We start from the raw sequence: 19,648 nt of genomic DNA on the forward strand, positions 1-19,648 counted from the left end.
CTCCCACACTGAGCTAAGGCTGGCCTAGTTAAAAAACAGAATGTGATGGAAGTGCATGTCATAAAGGCCCAGTCGGTGATGCCTTCCTCCCTTTGTTCGCTCATTCTGAAGAAAGGACACTCACAAGCAAACACCTGCAAACTCCTAGAAAGAGGATGTGACTCTTGTTTAGTAAGTGAGCTGCCCCAGGAGTAGATGCCAAACTCGTGTCAAGCCATAGGTGACAGCAGCCACAGCGCGCATCTGACTACTAATTCATGGGAGAACTGGGCCAAATAATTCAACAAGATAGTTGATCATTCAAGATAATTCTGGATACTCGGAAATCATGAGAGACAAATGAATACCGTGGCTTCAAGGCAGTAGATTTTGGATTTACTTTCATTCAACAATAAAGAACTAATAAAAAGTCCTGATTATTACCTAACTCAGGAAAAGGAAAAGAAAGATGCTAAAAGAATACACAAGAACCTAGTTGGTTGGACAATACCATGGTTTCTTACTTACAAATGAGACTCATGAAGACATGAGACTAGGGTGGGAAACCTACTTGGAAAAACTATAGCCTAATTTTCCATCAGATTTATTAAAATAACATTAGTTATAGATCCAAGAAATTCAACAAATTAAACAGCAGAAATAACACCATCTGTCTTAAACTTGAAATTGGGAGATGTTTTTGTTAAGGTTTGAATGTATCCATGTTAGACATTTAGGAAAGGAATGATAGAAAAATATATTGCTGCTCAGCAAAAATAGAATAGCTTTTTAAAAATTTAGTTGTAAGCTGCTCTGCCCATATACTGTCAGGTGCATGCCTTCCACTAGAGTGTGGTCTGTTTACCCGGGTCTACATATTTTTGGGGGGAAAAAAAGTTTTATGTGTATGAATGTTTTGTCTGCATGTTATATCTAAGCACCGCGTTAATGCAGTGCCCATGGAGGCCCTTAGAGGGCATTGGATCCCCCCATCTGCCGGGACTAGAGCTACAGACAGTTGTAAGTGGACATGGGGTACTAGGACCTGAAATCTGGTCCTCTGGAAGAGCAGCAAGTTCTGTTGACCTCCGAGTCATCTCTCCAGTTGTGAAAAGCGACACTATTAAGACTGACTCCTCCTCGCAGCAGCTATCAATGGCCAACAGCGCTTCAGTAAGGGTAGGACTCTGCTCTGACCTCCGCCCTTCATGGTAGAATCGGCTCTTTCGTGAGTTCACACAGGTCTTGTGTGTGTCATACTACTGAATGTTTCTATGTTCAGTTATCCTCCTGCTTCCAGAAGACACTTCCCTTGTAGACCTCTGCTGCCTTTGGCAATTACGTCTTTACCTTCCCAATTCTTCTGCAATGATTCTTTTTTTTTTAATTAGATATATTCTTTATTTACATTTCAAATAATTTCCCCTTTCCTGGCTCCCTCTTCCCCGAAAGTCCCATAAGCCCTCTTCCTTCCCCCTGTTCCCCAATCCACCCCTTCCCACTTCCCTGTCCTGGTAATCCCCTACACTGCTGCACTGAGCTTTTCCAGGACCAGGGGCCACTCCTTCCTTCTTCTTGAGCATCATTTGATATGTGAATTGTGTCTTGAGTATTCCCAGCTTCTGGGTTAATATCTACTTATCAGTGAGTCTGCAATGATTCTTGATCCTTGTAATTGATCCATTTCAAACATATTCCTATCTACCTTATGAATCAATGAGACTCAGACTATGGTTATTTTAACTGGGGGGTAAGCCCTAATTTACTTTTTTAACTGCTGCCCAGCTACTTCCCCAATGGAGTACCTCAAATAATTGCTGCCTCTCATGTATTCAAGGTGACTTCCTCCTTTCCCAGTTCTCTCTTCTCTTCTCCATCTGCAACCCCCAAACAGGTAAATCAAAGCCCACCTGCCCCTAATCCCTTCAGGAATTGGCTGTAGCCATTTTTATTATCAAATAGTTTTAAATTGAGGAACAATGTTTGCACAGCAAAAGCTGGTAAGCATGAAAATTCTTTCATAGACAACTAGACCTTCAGGTAGAGAATTTATCATTACAATGCATAGCAACAGACCAAACCTCAACAGAGCCTTCAGAGAGGGGCATGTGATATAGATGCCCCATTTGGGGTCAAGCATTCTACAGTCCCTTATTCTCTGCACTTTGGCCAGTTGTGAGTTTCTGTGTCAATCACTATCTACTGCAAATAGAAACTTCTCTAATGAAGTTTGGGAGATGTGGATATGAGAGTAGGTCGTTGAGAGTTGATTTAATACTATATCCATTTAGCCGAAAAATAGCAGTAAGTCTCCCTTAAGGCCTATCTAGAAACAGGCTCTTGGCCTGATAATCGTGCCTGGTGTGGGTTTCATTTGTGGAGTGGGACTGAAAGCAGAAATCGAATGGTTGCCCGCGTGCAGTTTGTGCCATGATTGCAGCCAAACTTGGGTGAAGAGGGAAGGGAAGCCGACTAGGAAGTGCATAATCAAAACATGGTATGCAGAAGTCTCAAGGAACTAATAAAAATATGGCCCAAAACTAAAGTCATGAACTCTCGAATGCAATTTAACTTAAAAGATGCTAACTACTTAAAGAAATAGAAAAGCCCACAAAATATCTTTCAAGATTGAAATTCAAATATGGGTAAACTATATATGAAAGAACTCATGGCCAGGTGATTATAATGATAAAGAACTGTATTAAAATTAAATAAACAATATTAAAGCCAAGATTTATATGTGTGTGTGTGTCTGTCTGTCTGTGTGTGTGTGTGTGTGTGTGTGTGTGTGTGTGTGTAATGAAGAGCAGAATTGAGCACTATGAAAGGCAGTGTAGTTTTTTTAGAGACAACATGCAGTTAAAAAGAATTATAATATTGAATTTTATGATATATAGTATACATAGGAGTATAATATGGAATAAAATACTAGATTTTATTCCATATTCCCCGTGCACAATATTTGAGAAAGATCTAAGCTAATACTGCAGAATGCATATCTGTGCCTTTCAGGGGCCGTGGCAGGAGAGGGATCAGGTGGATAGGAGGCTGGAAGGGACTTGTGGACGGGGGATTAATCGTGATGATTACAGGACTTTGCGGATTTCTTGAAACTGAAATACACCTTTAAAAATCTGTTGACTTTGTTATATGCAAATTGTATGTCAATAATGGCATTTAATCTACTGAACGCCAATAATAACAGCTGGAAAACAGCCAAAGCACTAACTTAGGAAAATTCAAAAGACAACAAATATTAGAAAAAGTTTAATTCTTTTGAATAATTCAATTATATTATTTATTGAATTTATTCAAAATTATAATATAATATATATTATTATATTGAATATTATATTTTATATTATATTAAAATATATAATTATATATTGAATTGATTCAAAATTCTACAATTTGTTCACTGAATTTGGCAAAATCACAACATGCAAACCTGTATAGAACAACTCACTAGGGATTGGAGAGATGACTCAGCGGTAAGTGCACTTGCTGCTCTTCCAAAACAGCCAACAATGTTCCCAGCATGCACACCAAGGGGCTCACAACCACCTGTCACCAGCCAGCGCCACGGCACCTGATGTCCTATTCTGGAATTCTTAGACATCTACACACACATGGCACACAAAGACACAAACACAGAGAATGCACACATACACACTACACACATACACACATACACATACACACCACACACATATACATACACACCACACACATACACACCACACACATACACACCACACACATACACATCACACACATACACACATACACATACACAACACACACATACACATACACAACACACACATACACAACACACACATACACATACACAACACACACATACACCTACACACACATACACATACACAAATAAATAATAAAACTTTAAAATCAATCGTATTTCTGTATACTAAGGCAATGATAATATCAATATAAATATTCCATATACAGTAGAACAAAAAAGCCTGAGACCATGGTATCAAACACTTCAAGTTTTCAATTCCTCCGTTCCTGAAGTTATCACATGTTTCTGACAGAACTAAAACAAGATACAAATGTTGAGGTAACATCATCAATGAGAATATTCAATATGGGTAGCAAATCTGTTCCCCCCTTACTGTTAGGGGCTGATTTTAACAAGCTTTTCCTGCATAAAATCAATCTTTTCTAAAATACATTTTAAAAAATCCTGTAAAACAATACTGTAAGAGAACAAAGTTGTAGATGTCAATTTAACTTACTGTGAAGATACACAAGTGAAAAGATCTAAAGGCAGGAAACAGAGCTTAGCAAAAAATAATAGTTCTAAAGCATATAGATGTGACTAATTCATTTTTTAAATAATTTGAAGCATTAAGTAGACAAAATCATGTATTTCCAAAAAGGTGATAACAGAAAAAAATGGGCACCAGCATTTTCTTTGCATCAGGAATTAACGTGTATCATAAACCTCTGGGCCAAAGTTAGACCCACAATAACACTCCTGGAAGAAAATGGTAAAAAAAAAAAAAACTTATCTCCCAGAACCACCTGAGGCTTAAGATATCTCAGACATGACTTAATGAGGTCTCTATTCTCTAAAAGAGACATATTTAAAAGTTAGAGTATAACCAATTTTAAAATTTCTTCACAGAAAGAAATATAATTAAGAAAGTGGAACAAGACCACAAACTGGGAGGTAATATTCTCAAGAAAACGCTTGATTAAGACTATACATCCAGAATATGTAAAGCACTTTTGGAAATAAATAAGAAAACAAACAAAAAAACCCAAAAAACTTAACAAAGAATACTGGAAAACAAAGAGTGCTGTTTAAAAATTCAGCAGGGACCAGAGAGATGGGTCACTCTGTGGTTCAGAGCACTGGCTGCTCCTCCAAAACACCTGGGTTCCGTGTCACAATGCTCACATGGTGGCTAACAAGCAGCTGTGATGCCAGCCACAAGCAAGCGTACATCATCTGCCTCCTGTGTGAACCAGCTGATACGTGGTACACGGGCATGCATGCACAGAACACCCATACATATAGAATAGAAATAATCTAAAAATAAAAGTAAAAATAAAAAATAACAAAATACGAGGCTAAGGTTTTCTTGAACCCTTCAGAGAAATATGGTCATAGGACAATGAATTAGTCTAAAATTCAAGACAGGTACATGACATGCAACCTATACACCAGTCCCTGCTGATCAACACAAGAGACACAGAAGCAACACAGACAAGATGCTAAGAAGAAGCTCTCCAACCTGAGTGTAGACACTCTGTGACCAGTCACCCTCTTTTGATCACTGTAACATCTTCTTTGCCTTGATAGACTGTGTCCCTCTACAACTGTAACCCAAAATATCCTGAGTGAGGTAACTCAGACCTAAGAGGACATGCTTGGTATGTACTCACTAATAAGTAGATATTAGCCAAAAAAAAAAAAAAAAAAAAGTACAGAATAACCAGGATACAATGCACAGAAACTCAAGAAGGTTAACAGGCTGAAGGGCCCAAGTGAGGATGCCTCAATCCTACTTCGGGGGAGGGAGGTGTTGAGGGAGGGAGGAACCTGAATGGGAGAAGGGACAGAGAGGAGAAAGGGGAAACATGATCAAGTATTGGGGGAACAGAAGTGAAGAAGTGAAGCCCTGAGAGCCAGCAGAAAGAATGGAAGGGAACCTTGGGGGGTGGAAGGTGGGGGACCCCCTAGAATGTGCCAGAGGCCTGGGAAGTGAGAGATGCTCAGGACTCAAAGAGAGGGACCTTAAATGAAATGCCCAACAGTGGAGAGAGGGAACTTGTAGAGTCCACCTCCAGTAGAAAGAAGTCAGGGCATCAAACGGAGGGATGGGGTTGTCATCCCAGTCAAAAACTCTGACCCAGAATTGTTCCTGTCTAAAAAAACTGTGGAGACAAAAATGGAGAAGAGACTGAGGGAAAGGAGGTCCAGTGGCAGGCCCAAATTGGGACCCATCTCAAGGGGAGGCTCCAAGGCCTGACACTATTACTGATGCTATGGTGTGCTTACAGACAGGAGCCTAGCATGGCTGCCCTCTGAAAGACCCAAAAAGCAGCTGAAAGAGTCAGGTACAGATACTTTCACCAGACCAATGGACAGAAGCCAGGGACCCCCTGTGGTTGAGGGAAAGGCTGGAAGAAGCTGAGGAGGAGGGCAACCCTATAGGAAGACCAGCAGTCTCAACTAACCCAGACCCCTAGATCTCTCAGACACTGAGTCACCAATCAGGCAGCATACACCAGCTGATACAAACCCCCTCCCAGACCCAACACATATACAGCAGAGGACTGCCAGGTCTGGCCTCAGTGAGAGATGATGTACCTAACCCTCAAGAGACATGAGGCCCCAGAAGTGGGGAGGCCTGGTCAGGTGAGGGAGGGGCATCCTTTTGGAGATGGGGGTAGAGGAATGGGTTGAAGAACAGTTGGAGGGCAGACTGGGAAGGGGATAATGACTGGACTGTAAAAGAAATAGATGAAAGATAAGAGAGGGAAAAAAGAGAAAAATCTTAACAATCTTTGACAATGCGGCTCTTGGGATACCCAGATTCACTGTCTAGATGACTGTCAGATTTAGCCCTCTCCCTGGGAACAACTTGCATCCAAGTGACTGGGCTTAGAGACCTGGCTTCAATTCCACACAACTGTATAGGAACACTCCATCCCCACAACTCTCAGGAAGGTTAGGTGAGACCTCAGGATGGCTTCTCCTTGCCTTGTTCATTATTTATTTATTTATTTATTTATTTATTTATTTATTTATTTATTTAGAAGTCAGTCACTCCCCCTGATTGAGGCTCAGGAATCTTTTCTCATGTGTATTCTGTCGTCTCTATCTTGACAAACACTTTTCAGGGGACTTGATTGTAAACGGTTAGCAGAAAGTGACCCAGGGTTTCCCCTGAAGGTGTAACTTTAGGACCATATCACCCACCACTTAGTTAGCAATAACTATCCAGTTGAATAAGTGGAGTCTGATAGCTCCCGGAATATTGTGACAACATGTTATGGTTACACATTCATTGCATAACAAGTTACTCCAATGCCTAAGGGCCTAAAATAACCATTGTCTCTCATGATTGGGCTCAGTGGGGCACTTCTCCAAGCATCAATGAACTTGGCTGCAGTTGCAGTCATCTGGGACCTTAATTGGGCTCATTCATGTGGATAGAAGCTGAGGATGAGTTTAGTTTCAAGATCATAGGATGTTAGTGAGTGGGCTGTTTACAGCATAGTGGCTGGATTCCAAGAGGGACATTGCAGAGCAAGAGTTCTAAAAAATCCAAACCAAACCAAAACAAAACATGTGGGTCACTTGAAGGCTAGGCCAGTACCTCCCAGAGTACAGCCTTGCTCACACCCTGTTCTGCTGTTCCAAGCAGCCTGGAGCATGGGCCATACTCACGAGGAAAAGAAACACTATATGAAAATACCGTGTGAAACCACATGAAGGGATCATTTTAGAATTTGTGGTTGTGTTTATGTTGCAAACTTAAAACAAACAATAGATGAAGTATATTACTTCAAAGTGAAGTATCAATTATGACAACTAATGTTGAAATGATGACAATCAACTAAAACATGCTCTTTCAAAATGCTGTAAGTCCTAGTAATTTCAACCAAACTTCAAGCAGTAGATATTTCCCATACTAGACATATGTAAGCTATTCCAGAAAGGGAAAAATATGAGAAGCTTTGTAAATCATTTGATGAGAATAAAACAACTCTGTTAACAGAACACAAGGTGTACAAGAGAGACATAATTGAATTTATACATATTACTTGAACAAAAATGTTAAAATCCTAAAGTAAATATAAACATACCAAAACGAGCAGAAAATTAATGCGACTACAATAATCAAATAGGAGCTATCTCTATCATCAGCATTTGCAAAAATAAAAAAAATCAGATGTGACTTAACATTTCAGAACCTTAAGAGACTAAAGACAGGATATCGTTAGGGCTGGAGAGATGGATCAGTAGTTAAAAGCACTCACTGCTCTTGCAGAGGACGAGGGTTCAGTTCCCAGCAGCTGCAGTGAAGGCTCTGAAACTACAGCCCTCTTCTGGCCTCGGTCAGCACCAGGCAAAACGTGGGACATATACATACATGCAAGCCAATATGCTTACACAAAATACATAAAAACCTTTAAAAACAGAGTGTTGTTGCACTAAGCAGTTACTACACTAGACACAATTCCCTCATCGACACACTGGTTTAGTCTTTGCGTTGATATTTTACTCACACAAATTAATATTGGCCTCCTTCCTCTTTCATTAATGGGCAGTCAAACCATCACTGTGTCCTCAGTGACCCTATTTACCTTATTCACTCCAGTTACATAATAAGTTCCTCCCTGAAGTTTGGTTACACAGGGGAAAAAGTCTTGAAATATAGTTAAAAAAATAATTATGTAACTGAAGCTTTCAAAGAACACCTGATTATACTAAAGAAAATAAAATATCACTGTTAATAAAATGAGAAACCCCATTCTGTTATATTCATTGTCTTTTTTTAATGATTCCAAAGTAATTATCCAGCACAGACTAAAAGGAAACAGTTTCAATCCGATAAAATCTACAGAAAACATCATAATTAATGGCAAGATCCAGCAAGCATTCCAATTCAGACAAAAGCACACAAAAGATGCCTGCTGCCCCGTTAAGGTGATGTATGAAGCCACAGAGAAGACACACAGAAGACAAAGAGACAACAGGAATGTTCTTTCTCTAAACAACATCAGTGAAAAAAATGGAGATCGTGAAAACATAAGATACTCTGTACTGGCTGGTTTTGTGTGTCAACTTGACACAGGCTGGAGTTATCACAGAGAAAGGAGCTTCAGGTGAGGAAATGCCTCCATGAGATACAACTGTGGGGCATTTTCTCAATTTGTGATCAAGGGGGGAGGGCTCATTGTGGGTGGTGCCATCTCTGAGCTGGTGGTCTTGGGTTCTATAAGAAAGTAAGCTGAGCAAGCCAGGGGAAGCAAGCCAGTAAGAAACATCCCTCCATGGCCTCTGCATCAGTTCCTGCTTCCTGACCTGCTTGAGTTCCAGTCCTGACTTCCTTTGGTGATGAACAGCAATGTGAAAGTGTAAGCGGAATAAACCCTTTCCTCCCCAATTTGCTTCTTGGTCATGATGTTTGTGCAGGAATAGAAACCCTGACTAAGACACTCAGAGAATGAAAATCTATACCTAATTACTTACACATTTATGTCTAATAGCTTCTTATTTATGAACAAGATGACACCACAAGATTAAAAATTAATCTAAACGAATCAATGGGAAAGAAATTTTCATTTATATGTGAGTACATGCTATGAGATCTATGTAATTAACCCTATTGACTTTAGGAAAACAAATCTGTAGAAATGAATAGAATACACAAGAGACTCATGTGATATAAGACTTTGTGAATTGTTTGGTCTAACAAGCAGGAAAAATGAATAATCATTGAACCGTAAGAAAAGCAGCTATCAATATTTAAAAGAACAATAAAGTCTCTATAACTCATATCATTTACTAAGACAAGTTTGATAATTTCAGAACATAAAGTACTAGGCAGAAATGTAAATGTATTAGCATATAATGCATACCTTCCAAAGCCCTGTACTAAGGATCTGCATAATTCAAGGCTAGACCACTGAAGGCTAGACAGTTTGTAATAAATTGTATTTATTACAAGTAGATTTCACCTAAGTAACTTTAAAGCTTTCTGTATATTTTGGAGAACAGAGAGAATAAAATGTAAGTGGCAGAGATAAATTACTGCAACACGTCCAGCAGACAAGGTATTAGTAACTATAATGGATAAAGCCCACGATGATTTAGGCAAAGGCAAAGAACTTGATGCTAAAATGAATAAAAGATGTCAGACAGCAATTCTCAAAGAAGTCAGTAAATGTGGAAAGGACTTTCATTCATAGAATTGTGTGTGTGTGTGTGTGTGTGTGTGTGCGCGCGCGCGCACGCGTGCCTGCCTGCCTCTGTATGTGCCTGTCAGTCTTTATGTGTGTGTGGGTGTCTGTCTGCCTCTGTATGTGTTTGCCTGTGTCTGTATCTGTTAGTCTGTCTGCATTTGTATCTGTATGTCTATGCATGTGTTTCCACTTCTAGATGGTGTAAACTGTCTTATTTAAGAATGATAATAGGGAAAATGCAGAATTCACAGCCAACAGACAAGAGTCTTTTTGATGAAGTATTTGGGAAAGGCAGTGAGGTGGTAGATGTTTTAAACCTCAATTTTCCTTGGCCTTGCAACTTTGCCTCTAGCAGCATATCTTCAAAACCACATTCACAAATGTTCAAGGCCATTTACAGCTCTCACCCATATCAGTGCAACTTAGATATGTCCATTGATGCACAGTGTGGGTAGAATATAATTCATAGCATGATTAAATGAATGAGATCTACCTACACATAGCACATCAGAGAGTTCCAATACATGTTTCATTAGATCAAGTAACAGAACAGGATACCATTCGTACTACAGAGCTAAGTGCAAATGCATGAGGAACATTGGTAAGGGGAGGTAGAAAGGCATAATTAGAGTCCTTTCAGTATTTTGCTTAGTAGGTTCAAAGTCCTTAACAGAGAACATAGCCTCGTATCAGCAAGGCCAGTCAGAACAGAAAGGTGCAACAACGGTGGAAGAATTTTCCCTTTTGGATCCCTAGATCCATTTTGTGATGGATAAGACAGTCCTCGGTTTGGCTAGCTCATTATTTCTGCCTTATTACTTGTGGTGTGAGATGGGATGGGACCACGTTTTCAGCGAATGCAGAAAAAAAGCAGGGTTGTATATGCACAGCAGATTATGCATCACAGCCACCATCTCAAACTCCACCACTGTAGCTGTGCATTTCCCTACCTCTGCACTTTCACCCAATGGAACTGAGAATTCCCCTTCCTGAAACTTCTAGTTGCTAAGCAACACTTCCTTCGCTGTGGAGCATGGCTGCTACTCCGCAATCTCTTCTCATGGTCCCCATCTCTGTTTTCTCCTGATCACCATTACTCTTACATGCTCATATAGCTTTCTAGTTCTTCTACGGATGCAGTTCCCCTCAATCACTCTGTAAGAAATTAAAGTCTTATGTTTTAATTACTGTAAACTCGTAACACAAAGATGGCGCATTAACGGCCCTCTTCTAAGTAGGCAGCAACCTAGAGATGGCTTGCTCTTAAGATTGGAGTTTGAAGATGGCATCTTGGGTCTTAGAGCTTTCTGATGATGACTTTCAGGTATCCAATGTCTACTATAATTTATTCATTATCAGCTAAGTTGCTAAGATATTCGCTGCCGTGTTTTGAATATTGGGAATACAATGGTCTTCACCATCAAGAAGATGCTATTCAACGGGCTCTTATGAATTCATGTCCTTATCTTAACTATTCAAAATATTTTATCCTGGTCCAGTTGGTGGCTGGATATTGAGGCAACTTCAGGTTGTAAATATGTACAAAACCCTCCACTTGGACTGTATGAACTGATGAGTGCAAGATGTTTTTCTCCTCTAGCCTACGAAGCCTAAAGATTGGGAAGGGCAGGCCTCAGAGGATGACCCAAGCCCTGAAATTTGGGATGAGAGGTTTACTCTTCATCCCTTTGTATGTACTGGTTAGTCATACTGTATGTGATAAATAGCATGCTGTTGGAGAGCTACCACCATGGGAAAATCCTGCCTGATTTTACATGTTGTCTCTGTTACTTCCTAATGGAAGCTTAGGCAATTTTATTAATTCTACTTTTGTAAAATAGAGATAATGGAATTTATATCAACTAAAATTTGTATAAATTACATAGAATAGGTACTGAAATGGATGCTCATAAAGGTTTCATTTTCTGTCCTGTTGATTCAAAACTGCCTTAGTAGTTCAAAATGGGAAGGAGAAAGGCTTCCTTTAAAGGGAACTATATTTGTCTTTCCCTAACTCCCAAGTACACAAGATGTCATGTGTCCACCATGTTTTGGCCATGTCACAGTGCCCAAAAAAATCCATCATTCCCAGGAGCCCAATGCCAGATTAAGGAAGAGCAAGAAGCAGTGGCTAATGAAAGGTAAGGCCTGGTATTGGTGGAGTCAGGCCATGAAGAAAACAAGAAAAAAACAAGAAAACACTAAGAACTCTGAACAGTATGTAGTAATAGAAGGTACATTCTGGGAATGAAAAAAAAAAAGCAGGCCTTTTAAGAGAGAGAGAGAGAGAGAGAGAGAGAGAGAGAGAGAACTATATAAACAAAATAAGCACCATTGACAATTGCAATATTGTATATTGTTAGAGGATCTCCAAATGCAGAAATGTTTCATGTCATGGGGACTGGAAAATAAAAAGATAGAAATCTTAAAGGGAGACAAAAGCAATTTAGAAAACACAAAGTCTGAATATTCACAGGATAGGAGATCAGAGGAGAGAAACGATAGTGCAATAATTGTGCTCTAGAGGGAAAATCTCTAGATTCAAAATAACATTTGTGCCGCAAGTGAGTGACTGCGAGCTGACCCTGAGCGCGTACTACTTGTAAAAGCCCACACCTGCATCTGCACCAACAAGCGCTTCAAAACAGAATTAGCTGGGGGGGGGGGGGGGGGGCAGGGGGCGCGGGGCGGGGAAGGAATTGACATCAGATTACTTTTCTGCAGTCCTGGAAAGGAGATGACAGCTAAACACCATCTGCAGGCTACTCACAAAAAAGAGCCACGACCCACCCGGTCGGCAGAAATTCACAGGCGCTATCAGCTCAGATCTTACCTCAGGAGACTTTTCAAAAAAGAACGTTATCCAAATAAATGAGTCCAAATTGTAATCTTAACATAAAGAAGGGCAAAGAACTGGAAGGACGGACAGAGATGAGCTTGCAGCCTATACCTACATGTGGGAAACTAGAGTGATCTGAGGTAATAAAGGGCTCTGAGATAAAATTATTCTCTGAAATCAGATAAAATAATAATCTCCACAAAGTTCTGAGCAGTCAGTGAGAGGAAGAGGAGTCAAAGGATTCTCATTAGCATTTAGCAAGAGGAAGGAACTGACACAATCCGCCACACTATTTAATGATGGCGAGCTTCTGGGTGTGTCCTGGGCTACTGGGTGGGGTACTTCCATCAAGATTATGTCTACCTACACAAAGGAGAATTCTGACCTCACAGGTGCTTGGGTTTTTTGTTCCTTTGCTTTTTGTTTTTTTGTTTTTTGTTTTGTTGTTGTTGTTGTTGTTGTTGTTAAGGGGCTCTGAAAGGCAACAATCCAACACAGCTCCAGAGTGCCAACTGGGCCTACACTGCTCCGTCCCCTTTCTTGTGGATTTTGATACCACCATCTCAACATCACTGTTCAACATCCATCCATGGACAAAGAGGAAGGTGGAACAGCACAGGCTGTCTGAGTACGGAGCCATTTTCCTAGAGGCTCAGTCAATAAATGTTTTCCTGGTTGTTATTGGAAAGTGACTCATCACAAGAAAACAGGAGCAGTCATACTTTCATACCTTCTGTTTCCTCCAAGATCCGCATCCTGTGTCATGCAGAGGGGAGGAGAGCCAGACAGACACCAGCAGCGGCCACAACAGAGCTGCTTATGCTTTATTTTTGTGTTCTGTGCAGGAATCTGAATTTCAGATAGCAAGGTAACTTAATAGAAGAATGAATAAATTTCAGTGAGGTTTAATTTTCAAGCAATCAAACGGGAAAAAAAAAAGAATAGAGAGTAATTTAAGCCAGGCAAGGGCATGTAAAACTATGTGCGGTCCCTGCTACTGGACAGTCAGAGGTAAGGGTACCAATTCAGTCAAGACTAGGAAAATAGTGATACTCCAACTGAAGAATTAAAAATAAATAAATAAGTAAAATGGAGGTGCTACGGGGAGAGATTCCATGGGTACAAGCATGAAGACCTGAGTTTGGATGTGCAGAACTCACATAAGGCTGCATGCGGTAATCCCAGCGCTTGTACAGTAAGGTGCAGAACCCCTGGAAGATCATCACCCAGCTAGCCTGGTGTCTCCAGTGGAAAACGACAGAGTCGTTGTTCCACTTGACTCAAAAGGAAAGTGAAGAATAGTTCTGGAGGTCATCTTGTGAGCACACAAGTATACTGTGGCTTGAGCAATGACCCCCCACACACACACACAGTAACAAGTGTGCACGCAGACACACACACACACACACACAGAGAGAGAGAGAGAGAGAAAGAGAAAGGGAGCTTGATCACACCAAGAGAAACAACAAGAAAGGAAAGGATAAAGTAAAATTTATGGCAAATATTAGGTAATGTCGAAGGATATTTGTAAGCTCTTGCTTTAAATAGGAGTAGACAATGCACTCCAATTTTATAAAAGAAAGAGGAGAGAGGGGAGAGGAGGAGGAAGAAGGAATGAAGGAGGGAAGGAAGGAAGGAAGAAAGGAAGGAAGGAAGGAAAGAAGAAAGGCTCACCTATTTTATTAAGAAATACTCCTAAAACATCATACTAAGTGAGGAAACCCAGTCTCAAAAGATCAATCATGGTATGCACTTACTGATAAGTAGATATTAGCCTAGAAACTTGGAATACCCAAGACATAATCCACATATTAAATGTTGTCCAAGAAGAACGGAAGAGTGGCCTAGTTCTGGAAAGACTCAGTGTAGCAGTATAGAGGAATACCAGAACAGGGAAATGGGAAGGAGTGGATGGGGGAACAGGGGGAAAGAAGAGGGCTTATGGGTCTTTCGGAGAGTGGGGAACCAGAAAAGGGGAAATCATTTGAAATGTAAATAAAAAATTACAAAAAAAGAGAAATATTCCTAAAGTGATAAACTAAAATGTTCATATTGGACAAGGCACATTTTTTATATACTGTACAAACCTAATCACTGCCCAGAAGAAAAAAATCCACCACATACTGATGACAGACACAGGCTTTGAAGCTCCAAGAGACTAAAACTAGGTGATTTGGTTGTAACTCGACACCAATAGTCGACAACAGCAGAGGAGCCTTTCCTATCATTTGAACAGTTACTTCAGCTGGCAAACAAGCCACTTATTTTCTCATAGAGTTGCAAGGTGTGAAGGAGTGGAACCCCAGGCAGGCAGGCAGGCAGGCAGACAGGCAGGCAGGCAGACAGGCAGACAGGCAGACAGGCAGACAGGCAGACAGGCAGACAGGCAGGCAGACAGGCAGGCAGGCAGGCAGGCAGACAGACATGTAGGCAGGCAGACAGACATGCAGGCAGGCAGGCAGGCAGGCAGGCAGGCAGGCAGGCAGACAGGCAGACAGGCAGACAGGCAGGCAGACATGCAGGCAGGCAGGCAGATAGGCAGGTAGGCAGACAGGCAGGCAGGCAGACATGCAGGCAGGCAGACATGTAGGCAGGCAGACAGACATGTAGGCAGGCAGGCAGGCAGGCAGACATGCATGCAGGCAGGCAGACATGTAGGCAGGCAGACAGACATGCAGGCAGGCAGACAGGCAGGCAGGCAGGCAGACATGCATGCAGGCAGGCAGACATGTAGGCAGGCAGACAGACATGCAGGCAGGCAGACAGGCAGGCAGGCAGGCAGACAGGCAGGCAGACAGGTAGGCAGGCAAACAGACAAGCAGGCAGGCAGACAGGTAGGCAGGCAGGCAGACATGCATGCAGGCAGACATGCATGCAGGCAGGCAGACATGTAGGCAAGCAGGCAGACAGGCAGGCAGACAGGCAGGCAGGTAGGCAGACAAGCAAGCAGACAGGTAGGCAGGCAGGCAGACATGCAGGCAGGCAGGCAGACAGGCAGGCAGGTAGGCAGACAAGCAGGCAGACAGGTAGGCAGGCAGGCAGACATGCAGGCAGGCAGGCAGGCAGACAGGCAGGCAGGCAGGTAGGCAGGCAGGCAGGCAGACAGACATGCAGGCAGGCAGGCAGGCAGACATGCAGGCAGGCAGGCAGACAGACATGCAGGCAGGCAGGCAGACAGACATGCAGGCAGGCAGGCAGGCAGGCAGGCAGGCAGGCAGGCAGGCAGGCAATTATAACCCCGGAAGTAACTGCCAAGCCTGTAATGAATACAGGGCATTCCTGACCCACTTTCTTTCCCACCAGAACCTCAGTCACAAAGTAGGTTAACCTCCAATGCTGGCTTCTGCCTTCAGTAGTTCATGATTAGGGCAGACAGTTCTATTCTGGGACATAATGGAAGGTCAAGACTCTATTCCTGAAGACTCTTTTCATTTCAGGAAATATCCCAGCTTCTTCCAAGTGCTAAAGTATCTTTACTAACACATAAGGAAATCGCTTTATTAAATAGACACGTTTTCGTTACAAAAAAAATTCATGACATTTTTTGGCTCATTGATATCATTCATCAAATATGTTTAACGAGATGAATGTCCTGAGAAAACAGAACCCTTGGGATCACCTAATAAATCCGTCTAATCAAGAATAAACTCTTCATCCTAACTCACAATTTCCATTTCTTTCTTTTTGTAAACTGCTCTTTACCTACAGGTCATACCTGTTTCCTCTCTATCCAGAGACAGTCTTTGGCCCCCAGAAACAAATACCCCTCCTCCCTCTCCCTTTTCCCTTCCCCTCCTCCCTCATCCTCTGTCACCTGTTTTTGTCTCGTACCTCTGCCCTTTGTCCATCTGGGGCAAATAAATCTCCTTTGTGCTGAGGATGTTGTATTGGTGTGTTCCGTGCTGACTCAGGTCCTTTCGGCCTATATCTCTGACTTTGGATATTAAATAACTGTTATTTGGGGATAGGGAGATGACTTGTGGGTAAATCACTTGCCTGACAAATGGGAATATAGGTACAAAGTCCAAGTTCAGTCCTGGGGTTAGAAATTCCACCAATCTCTGGACTCAACCAAAGCTCAGGACTTGAAATCCCACCAATCCCTGAGTTTGCCCTAGTTCAGGACTTGAAGTCCCACCAATCCCCATCCTGGAAACCTTTGGAATTCAACTACTATGGAAAACTCTGTCCCCAGAAAATCCCACATAAATCAGCCTGTCTCCCACTCAGTTTTTCACTGCTGCTTATCGGGGCAGAGGTGGCCATCGTCCTCAGTTTTCCCAAATAAATCTTTTATGTAAATTTTATTGTGCAGTATGAATTTGTGGTATTCTTTGACTTCTGACTGTCAGAATACCTTTTCTTTCAGAACTGTAACACTCACAATGAAAACATAGGTTTAAATTGTCTGAACACCAGGGAAGCCAGACGTGCTAATGTACACTTCTATAATCCCAGAATTCCTAACTGGAGATGGGAGGGAGCAGGCGAGGAAAGTCCTCAGAAGCTTGCAGAAAAAGAACATCAAGCAACCCTATACCCAACAGCGGACATGGACATGGCGAGCGCTGACACCAGAGGTCTCCCTCTGACCTCACATGCACACTGGTACCCAGGCACACACAGAGATACACATATTGCAGAAAATCTTTTTAAAATTTCAAAGAGTTTAGAAAGGAAAAAAATGACTGTCCTATATACAAATATCTCCTAATATCCTTCTAATAAAATTTATTCTGAAATTTAAGTATGGTTCAAATTTCTGCGGAATGTTTCCAGTAGCAAAAAGAAGTCCTATTAATATCTGGGAAAGCGCATGGGAGGCAGCGAGAACGGGAGCTCCACAGAGGAAGGTGCTGTTTGGATAGCTGGGTAGGTGGAAGCACCCTCCCGCCCCCCGTTCAGTCCTCTCTCTCGCAGTACGCTGTAACAAACTGAACTTCCATGCAGATTTCAGTGATTTTGTTGTCTTCTGATTCCTTTTCTCTTGAATTTCAGAGCTTTGTAAAATAAGACAGAAAACTCATTAGAGGAAAGTGGAGTTAACTGAAACCCTTAGGTTACATATCCCAGGTTCATGCAACAGCAGCAGCAGCAGCAGCATAGACAGAAAGGCCTGGAAAGTGGGAGTGGTCACAGCAGAGAGAGGCCTTTGCCATAGAAAAGAACTTAATCTGGGCTGTGCTCAGGGTTCAACCAGTGACAGGCTCGCCTTAGAAGTGTGAGGACTGTAGTAGGAGCCCCAGAAGATGCGTTTTAGATACAAGCTGAGAATGACACTTCCCGCCTGTATTCTTGCACCTCTGAGAGGCAGAGACATTCAAACACCTGGACCCTACTAACCGGCTGGTCTAGCCTACTTGCTGAGGTAAGGAGAGGTCCTATCTCAATAAACCAAGGAGACAGAGCCCAGACATGATGCCCGAGATTGACATCTGATGGTATACATGTGTGTGCACATGCCTGCACACATGTACAGGGTAACATGCCCGTAATGAATTTAGTAATCATGCTTTATTTATGTAAACAGAATCCATTGCTATTTTAACAAAGACTGTAAGGAGTTTAAGACTTACCAGACAATGAAGAAACTACAGGGAAATACTGAAGCTATACAGACACAAGAATTATTCTAGGGCTGCATCAGCAGAGACAAAGCTTGTGGTTAGAAATCCAGCCAGCTAGTGCTGGATTCTCAGGGACTCAGGGGACAGACCCTGTGTAGCTGAGCTCAGAATCTAAGACTTCATTGAGGACCCCTGAGAGGGGCTGCTGGTGTCTCTAAGGAGGTACAGGAAGCTGGATCTGAGAGTGGGAGAAATAAAATAGTGGTGCTAGGACAAAGAACAACGGATATGGTGATACCACTGGAGCAGAAAGAGAACCTGTGTTTAGTGTTAAAAGTTAACGTATTTGAGGAAGATGTCTACAAAGCAGTTTGCAAATATATATCAATGATATACAACAGATGGATAGATACATAGGTACACAGATGAATGTAGGTAGGTAGTTAGATGATAGATAGATAGATAGATAGATAGATAGATAGATAGATAGATATAGATAGATATGATAGACAGGACACCAGTTGATTTATATATTGGAGATAAGGAGAAACAATTATTAGCTGATAAAAATAAATTTATAAGAAGTAATCCAGAAAATTGTTTAAAATAGCCCACATTAATCAAAAGTTTGATGCTTATATAAAATGAATAAACCAATTCAGAAATGGACCCAGATATATATAAGAATTTACTACAAGTACCATTTCAAATACATGAGCACATACAGACTTAACAGACGTGATTGCAAAAGTGAACCTCAGTAAAAATTGTTGCAAGCTAACCTAGAGCTATTGGTGTATATCTGACACAGTTGAGGTGCACAGCAGTCACCACTGACACCCACGGTGAGGTGGACAAAGTCAGCTAATCACATATATCAAGAAATGTTTCCAAAAAAATTATACACGAGCACACACACAAAGCAAATGTGTTTCAAATTCATATCAAGAAGCACAGAGAAATATATTCTTAACCTATTATATAAACTTAAGAAGTCTTTACTATAGAGCAGTAAATTAACTAAACTTTAAAGTATAGAAGAACTTCCTGTGGTGCAGCCCTGATAGCATTCCTGAAAAAAAAGTTTTTTTCTTCTGCAATTAGTAACCAGTTCAGCATCATTTGATCTTCTAAAGCTGTGCCTTGATTCAGAACTATGTAAGGATTCAAGATTCAAGATCTGCTCTAAGTGTGCACGCTGCTATCTCAATTTTATCAACCACTATCTGTGCATGTGTGAATGGGGTCTCTAAAATGTAATTTATATATTACATATATACATATATTTCCATGTATGTGTGTACATACTACC

The sequence above is a fragment of the Apodemus sylvaticus genome, chromosome 13 (assembly GCF_947179515.1).
Source record: "Apodemus sylvaticus chromosome 13, mApoSyl1.1, whole genome shotgun sequence".
Taxonomy (NCBI): Eukaryota; Metazoa; Chordata; class Mammalia; order Rodentia; family Muridae; genus Apodemus; species Apodemus sylvaticus.